General features: G+C 39.1%; 1 protein-coding gene across 3 annotated transcripts in view; it reads left to right on the top strand.

Annotated features, from left to right (window-relative positions):
- The first annotated feature begins 571 nt into the window (after positions 1 to 571).
- CCDC178 (coiled-coil domain containing 178) overlaps positions 572 to 8,556 on the top strand; it is a 542,262-nt gene continuing 534,277 nt past the window's right edge. For 2 of the 3 annotated variants that reach the window (XM_011974390.1, XM_011974389.1), the window contains exons 1-2: positions 943 to 1,012; positions 1,557 to 1,672. The gene's annotated coding sequence lies outside the window, so the exon portion shown is untranslated. Of the gene's footprint in view, positions 714 to 942; positions 1,013 to 1,556; positions 1,673 to 8,556 lie in introns of those variants that run through there. The other variant, XM_011974388.1, reaches the window with a different exon arrangement.

Here is an 8,556-nt window from a genome sequence, read left to right as displayed (position 1 = left end):
ATGATTTCTCTGGATGAGAATGTGAATCTTCATTCTGATCCGGTTTTTTTTTTTTTTTAACTGTCTTCAGTTTATAGTCCAGTGTTTGTTTTCATTCAAGAAGACGGTGAGAGTAGTGTAAGACACGACTGTCCCTCTCTGAAGCCTATTTCAGTTCACAGTGTACATTCACAGATGAAGAAACAAAATGTAGGTGATACATTTTGTGCCACTGATTTATTTATTAATCTGTCGCCCAGGCTGGAGTGTGGTGGCACGATCCTGGCTCACTGCAGCCTCTAACTACTGGGCTCAAGGGATCCTCCTGCCTCGGCCTCCCAAAGTCCTGGGACAGGACACGCCTGGCACAGGGGTGTGCCACCACACCCGGCCTTCCATTTAGTATTTTGTCAGAAGGATCAATGTTTCAAAAATTTGGTTTTGAAAGAAAGAGACCCTTAGACAAATGGCTTGAATTAGTCATTTTCCCCACTTCCAGACACTAGGAAAAGTTCTCCTTTCCTCCTTAACAGTTCGTTGAGGTTTCTCAGTACTGAAGTCACAACCAAACCATATGGGGTTATCATATGGAGTCCTAGTTGTATCGTCCCAAGTGGCAAGAAAGACAGAGGCCCTGCGGTCCTTCCAAAGGTGGACGGTCTGTGATCCCCTCATGTTCTAACCTCGCTGTTGTATGAAAGGGCGTTGACTCGTCTCCACTCCTTCCCTCTCCGGTAAAGAGGGAAAGGAGTCGGGCTGGCAAGTCGGTTACAACAGAAAGGGAAAGGCATCGGGAGGAGGCGGAGCGGCGGCGGCCTGGAGCGCTGATCAGGCGCGGAAACGCGGGGAGTCAGGGGCCAAGGGCTCGAGTCCGGAGGCCCCGGAGCGGCAGCCGCCCGCTCGCCACGCCTCCGCCGCTGCCCTCGCGGTTGCCTGGATACGGGATAACCGACAGGGGGCCTCGACCGCAGCTCAGCCGGAGGGTGTGAGCAAGCGCGGCTCGGGGAGACGCGCGGGGAGACGCGCGGAGCCGGTGAGTCGGGGGCGCTAGCCCCTGGGCCCGGGGAGCTGCCGGGCGGCGCCCACTCCGCCTGGTCGCCCGCCTGCGCGACTCCCGCGGGAGAACCAAACGCAATTCCCGGCCGCCCCGCGGGAGTTAGAGTCGCCTGGTTCTTCACCCCTTCCGGAGGCGGCGGGGAGTCCTTGCCCCGAGCGTTTGAAAACAATCCCCCAAATCCCCAGTCCCATAATTCCCCAGTCCCCCAGTCCCGCAGTCCCCCTGTTTCCCTGGCCTCCAGTTCACCAATCCCCCAACCCCTGTCCCAAGTCCCCCAGTCCCCAGTCCCTAGTTCCCCAGTCCCCCAGGCCCCACGTCCACACTGCCGGGGGAAGGGAAGCAGAGTCTCCCTCCGCTGGCCGCCTAGAGGAACTTCATCTTGTCTGTAACTGCGTCTCTAGCGTCTTATTCCTTTAAAATAATTCGACTTTTATTTTGCTTATAAGGCCGCCTTGTGGTGGCTCATGTATTATTCCTTTGAACTGTTATTGATTTCTTTTCTTGATATTTCATTTTCAAGTGTCTACTCAAGTCAAATACTGAACAGCTTCCTGGAGGAGAGGCTGAGAATTGTATACTTGCTTGCTTTAAAGCATCCCAAATAAGATGATCCACTCCAACACCTCCCTTTTACAGGTGAGAAAAGTGATATTTAGAGCTGATTTATGACTTGACAAAAGTCAGATCCAGCAATCTTCAAACTCAGGAATATAAGAATCTCCCGATTGCCAATTCAAAGCATTTTCTATTATTGTTTTCTTGACATTCATCCACTACTCAATAAGTATTTGTGAATTGACTTGGTAGCTTATTACTCCTATTGATCGTTGGATAATCTGTTGTGTATTGATTGCTCTGGGCATCTTGACCCAAATACAGCATTCTTGACCTCTCCTACCCTCAAAATATTATTCCTTGGTCCTGCTGTAGTAATAGGTTTTAGAACACCACTTACCAAGTTTAAGAACTCAGAGACATGACTAGTTGCAAGACAAGTCCAAGAATCCAGAGGATTTTCAGCTATTTGTGTTCAATTGTTATTTAGACATTCGTACAGAAACTAGTGTATTTCTATCTTGAATATATAATACTTTTCACTTTAATGTTGTAGTTATAAAATTTTATTATAAACTGTATCTGGCTAATTTCCAGAACTATCGAAAATACGAGTTTGATTGTTAGTCTGCCCACTATCCCTGAATGTGTTGGGATTGCTGCCAGAGCTTTTATCCACAACCCAGACTTCTCTCTCCTGCTGCCACCTCAGATTCAACACAGCCTCAGACTCAACTAATTTGTTACCACATCCTCAGAATTTTTCTTCCTGTTCTATATTCCATAGCAGTGAATGGGATAACTGCATATATTATTCTTTCTTTTGTCTTTAGAATATGGACTTCATTCTCACACTGGCTTATTCCACCAGTCTAGAACCGTTATTTCCAAAAGCACTAGACTTATAAATTCCCAAACTTGTACCTAAAAAGAAAATCTAGAAACACTCGATGGATTCTTCTTGCCCTCAGTTGGTTCAATTTGTCTGTCCCAAGAGCATTTAAGTTGGGGATAGGATTACTACAATTGGCAGCAATGTCAGACTATGTGGATGGAGTGGGAAAACAATTTCACAAAAAAAGGAGCCCTCTAGGAAAGAGAATTGCTGGGGAAAAATCCATATTTGTCTACTCAGAGTTTATCTAGGCTTATGGGACTGAAGATCAATGAGAATATTGGGTGCTAAAATGCTAGACTGTGGAATACAGACAAAATGGAAAGGAAGATGATGTATGGTGAATGAGCAGGGAAAAGCAGAAAGATTAAGCACTGGAATATTTAAAGTAGTTGAAGAATTTGTATTGAGGAAATGATACAGGGACAGAATTGGATTGATTATTTTATAAGCATCTGGGTTATATACCTGGTGGAAAATTAGAACATCTACAAGCAGATGGTTGCATGTGTGTGAGCTCTAATGGCCATGGTAACTTCTGCACAATGACACTAATTACGTGTGTGTGTTTGCCGTGTGTGTGTGTGTGGTGTGTATGCTGTATATGGCATTTTAAAATCGATGTTGAACTTTTAACTTCATTTATAATGCTGCTGAAATAGAAGAAGACCACTCACATTAGAAGAAGCAGAGGCTATCTATTCAGATCTTGCTATAGGAAGGGAGTCAGCCACTATCACTTGCACTGGACAGAGACTCAAAGGCAGACAGGGGAGTGGGAAAGCTATAAAGCTTCAGATATGTTTTGATTGGAGGTTATTGACATGGTGATGCTGAAGGAGGGCTAACTAGAAGCAGGATATTTTATATGACTGGTCTGAGGATCTTATTTGGCTTTCTCTGCTTGGTCTTGAATTGGAACCAGGAGCAATAATTAGGAAAGCTGGCAGTCATCAACAAAGTCCTGACTGTTCCAGGCTAATCAGTGTGGAAGTTATGGTTTGGCTTTCTGGACTGGTTGGTGCAGATGTGTGGATTAGAGTTTTATTTTCATATGTGGTCTGGCCATAGTCCCTTTATATGTTCATAAAAATTCAGTTAGGTAAATTTAAACTTACCTTTGTATTAGAAAACTGATATTTGCACGCATTGTATTTATGGACATGTAATTTGTTAATGAACCCTAGTTCACTGAATTTAAATTATTACCATGTATTAATGGACCTGTTTGTATTTTTTCTAGTCTTTGTCTTCTGTTACTTTCTGGAAACTTGACTTCAGGTTGAAACTCCTTTCTCTTGTTTTCTATGATCCCATTCATTTTTTTTCCCTTCAATTTCTCTAGAAATTGTTAATGTTAATTATTCTTGACTTTAATGTCTAAATTCCTTTTCTTCATTGCTGCTGTTATTGTATGCTGGTGACTGGACTAAATATTCTATACACATTATCTTATTTTAACCCTCACAATCACACTGTGAAATATTATTGTCACCATTTTCCACAGCAAAGACTGAAGTTCAAATACATTAACTACCCTTCCCAAGGTCAGATAGCCAGCCAATAACGGGGCCCGTGAGGAACTGAATTCTACATCTAACTGATTGAAAAAAGATGCTCTTTGGCATTTGATTAAACTACTTTAATCATGATATGTCTATTTTGTGTTAGTTTATATCTATGAACATTACCATCTGGCCTCACTTTCTGGGTACTTACTGAATGTGTGTGTGAACAGAGTTAATTAGAAGATCTTTCATGTGAACCGAAGGGATTCAGCCTGCCCTTAGATGCTGGAAAACCTTTGGATGTAACCACAAACCAATGAACTGGATGAGATACCTGGGCATGTTAAATAGAAAAGCAAAGGTGGAGGGGCGACAATATGGTTGAATAGACAGTAAAAGAGCACAGCCAACAAGTTATAGTTTGCATGGGAATTAGTTATTTGAGCATCCCTGTACTGATGGTAAGTTGTTTAATGGACAAACTAGACAATTATTTTTGTTTCTTTAAAATTTTTCTTTGTGTAAATGAGACTTTATTATTTAAATTTATCTTCCTTGAGGTTAAAAACTATCCTCATAAATTGTAACTGTTGAGTCTAAAAATTACACTTGTGACAAATTCTTTGAGAGGCTGCAAAAGCTGAGCATTTTTGCTAGAGAAGTTATATGAGTCAGAGGTAATTACACTTTAATCACCTTAAGTGTTCCATTGCTTAGGAAACTCCATTTGCTCGGTTTGTACTCCCAGAACAACTTTATTACAGGCAAAGGATATAGCATAACACAGAAACAACACAAGAAAAATATGCATGAAAAAGGACCTAGAGTTCCCAGGCACAGGTTTCTTTGTTCTCCCACCTCTGGGTCACACGGGTGCTCTTAGCCTCTACCAGACTGTAACCACTACTGGTGTGCCTGTGAAGCACTTCTGTAGCAGGAGACCCAAATCTCACAGTGGAGATCTCGTATAATAAGCTTTTCATATAGACATATTCTAGCTATATTACCAGCCTTTACTTTGAATGTCTTCCTCCCCCAGACTCCACTGAAATTAGGTGCAATTACAAATTCAATTATTATTACCAAACAGTGCTAGCAGACTGATACATCTTGCTCTGAAACAATTCATGGATCCATGGTTACAAAACATCATTTATCTTTAGTTAATACATTTTACAGCATTGGCCAAGGGTCAGTAGCTCTGGAAATAAACTGCAATCAATCCAAACCAGCTAAGATGAACCTATTATATGCATAGATTATGGATGCAGCAATAAATGCTCAATTCTTTTCCACATTAAAGCCAGTAAACAAATAGCATCCTCCTTTGCGTCTACATCTTACTTCATGTCTAGCTCTTTCCAGCTCGTATCTGCTCAACTCCTAGAAAAAGTGGTCTATGTATGTCTTTCATCATCCTCATTCTTTCTGTCCTGGACATCTTGTTACCTAAACTCTGCTCCTATCACTTATGGGAAATGTGTGTGTTAAGGTCATTCATGACCTTCTGCTAGATGAAATGGACCTGTTTGTATTTTTTCTAGTCTTTGTCTTCTGTTACTTTTTGGAAATTTGACTCCAGGTTGAAACTCCTTTCTCTTGTTTCCTATGATCCCATTCATTTTTTTTCCTTCAATTTCTTTAGAAATTGTTAATGTTAACTATTCTTGACTTTAATGTCTAAATTCCTTTTCTTCATTGCTGTTGTTATATGATCTGATCCAACTATAGTTCTATAATAATAATTCCCAAAACTCTGTTTCCAGTCTAAAACCTTCTCATGAGTATTGGACACACGTACACCATCGTCATTAAAAAGCACCCATAAGTGAAGTTTCAGTAGTCCTCTCTCCTCTATCAACCCAGTTTTCCTCACATAGATCTCATTTCAGATAATGGCCGTGCAGGCTATTCAGTCTTTCATGCCAGAGGTACGGGAGTCATTCTAGATCCCTCTTTTTCAGTTACTGCACTTAATTTATCATCAAATCACACTGTTTCTGTCTCTTAAATAGCATTTGACTCTTATTTCCTCCTTTCCATTTCTACTTCGTGTAGCTTATTATAGTATTATATAATAAATATTATTATAAATAATGTTTACTAAGATCACTTCAGTAGTCTTCTTGGTCATTCTTTGCCTCTAATCATGGTCTTCTCCAATAAGCCCTCCATCGCATAGTGCTTGGCTCGCTGTCTCTGTGTTGTTACTGTTGACTGATATGTTCCTACAAAAGATTTGAAGTAGTTAGAAAAGGGTCTCATTTATTCTGGCACCATCAGTGCCAAGCATATAATATATATTGAATACATTTTTTGAATGAATAAATTAACATACACTTTAGAAAAATATGCAATGAGGATATGGTGCTTACATGCTCTAAAACAACATTGACGAAAAGACTTTTCTGCAATCATAGAGCTGTGCTATGATGCAGTAGCCTATAGCTACATGTGTCTATTGAGTACTTGAAGGTGACTAATGTAGCCAAGGAACTGTATTTTTAATTTAAAATTGAACATGGCTAGTGGCTATGATAGAGAACAGCATAGCTTTAAGAAAATAGGCCCCAAAATTGCTTTTTTTAAAAAATATAATTAACTCTTAAGTGGAATAAACTAAAACTTTTTTTTTCTGCTCCAATAATTATGACCACTTTAAACTAAAATTCTGCAGATGGTCTGTCATTCCTAGTTCAATAATTATGTTCAAGAAATATTTTTGAGCACATAATATTTGCCAGGTACTGTGGATTCAAAGAAAAACAACAATTTCCGCATTTGAAGAAGTAGCAGGAAAATGTCACCTGTTAATGGAATTTGATTTCTGAAATATTGAAAATTAGCGGAAAATTTCAAAATTGATGAAGACACTGGGAAAGAACATTTTAAATATTTTTCCCTCTTCCTCCTCCTACATCTAGATTCTGAAGTAGCAGATGAGAGTTAGAAATGTCAAAATGAATCTTATGATGATGGGAATCATTTCAGATCCCCATGTGAAATATACATCCCTCCTGAAGCACAGTAAGGATGAACTTTTGCTTGTTTCTTTGACCTAGATAGTTTTAATTATCTCCTTTACTTTCTACCTTCCATTTTGTGTCTTCCTGATACCTCAGTTGCTTTCAGATTTATTAATTTCTCTGAAACAATGTTGCAGACAGCCCAATGTCACAACCTCTGGCTCTAGACAGTTCCATCAAACTGTGTCATTTCTGGGGACTGACTGTGGTGTGATAGCAAATTTTACATCAGTATGACAGCATTTATAGCCAAGCTAATTTAGATTACTTAGCAAGTATTATGCCATGAAATCATGTATAAAATGATATCAGTAGGGTCCAAATATATAGTATAAAATGTATTTCTTTACCCACTAATTTCAACATGTCCTTAGAAAACTGCTGTACGAAGTTGTTGGCGTAATTTCTTTGTAATAAATTCCCAATGCTGCTTATGACTTTTGATTTTCTTATTCTCCAGATGGCTACACATTTGCACTCTCATTTGTCTGTTATTTCACTAAGCACAGATTTCTTACTGGGTGCTATTATTTATTTATATTTATTTATATCTTTGGTTTGTTTTGCAGCAACAAAAACTGTTTCTCTTAACGAAGAATTTAAGAACAATAGGAAATTAGTGGAAAGCTTAATTTTCCAGCTTGATTTAATACTTCTCAAAAGCTATACTGTTGGATGAATTTGGTTTCTTTACTGAATACTAACAAATTTCTAGAAAAATATATTGCTTGTATTGAGATCTTTGCTTAGTCATAGTGATTTAAAAGAGGCCAAACATTTGTACTTAAACATATTTCATTAATAGAATTACTGATGAAAGCATTACTTCCTTTTTCCCTCGTGGCATAATGATAAACTCAGAGTGATATCCATTTTGATTTTCTTTGTGAAACATATAAGGAAGTATCTTTCCACACACACACACACACACACACACACACACACACACACAGAATATCTGCTATTGAATTATTGGTCAGTCATGGAGTGGGAAGCTATTAAGGCACTTTACTGTTTAGAATGAAACATAATAGGAAACCTTAGCATTTTATTACATTTTCTCAACTAACAGCTTAAAGCTATATTTACGGATAAATAAAACCACATTGTCAAACTTCACCCTATTCATCTTTATTTTCTTATTCATTTTAGTCTCATATTTTCCTTCCCTATAGATGGCTTACTGGCCTCTGGTAAAGATCGTAAGTATCGTAAGTGGAGGAACATTGAGTGACTAGTGGTGATGGGTTGGGGGCAGGGCAGCAGTACACTACCTGTGTTCAATCTAGTGTTTGAAGGCCTCTAGTAGGAAAAGAAAACTCATGACCTTTTGACAAGATCATATTTAAGGGAGACTTAGTCTTTCCATTTTTATTAAATTTTAATTTGGTAGCTCATATGAACTAGATTTTTTAAATTTAGCAACATATGCTTTGTATTAATTCAGTAGTTTGCATTTTGAGGAAGACCATTTAGGGAATCTGGATGAATAAAAATTGGATATACTCTGGAGATGCCATGCCAATGCATGGATAT

Source organism: Mandrillus leucophaeus, unplaced genomic scaffold, assembly GCF_000951045.1.
Source record: "Mandrillus leucophaeus isolate KB7577 unplaced genomic scaffold, Mleu.le_1.0 Scaffold145, whole genome shotgun sequence".
Lineage (NCBI taxonomy): Eukaryota > Metazoa > Chordata > Mammalia > Primates > Cercopithecidae > Mandrillus > Mandrillus leucophaeus.
This window is presented reverse-complemented; position numbering and strand designations above follow the sequence as displayed.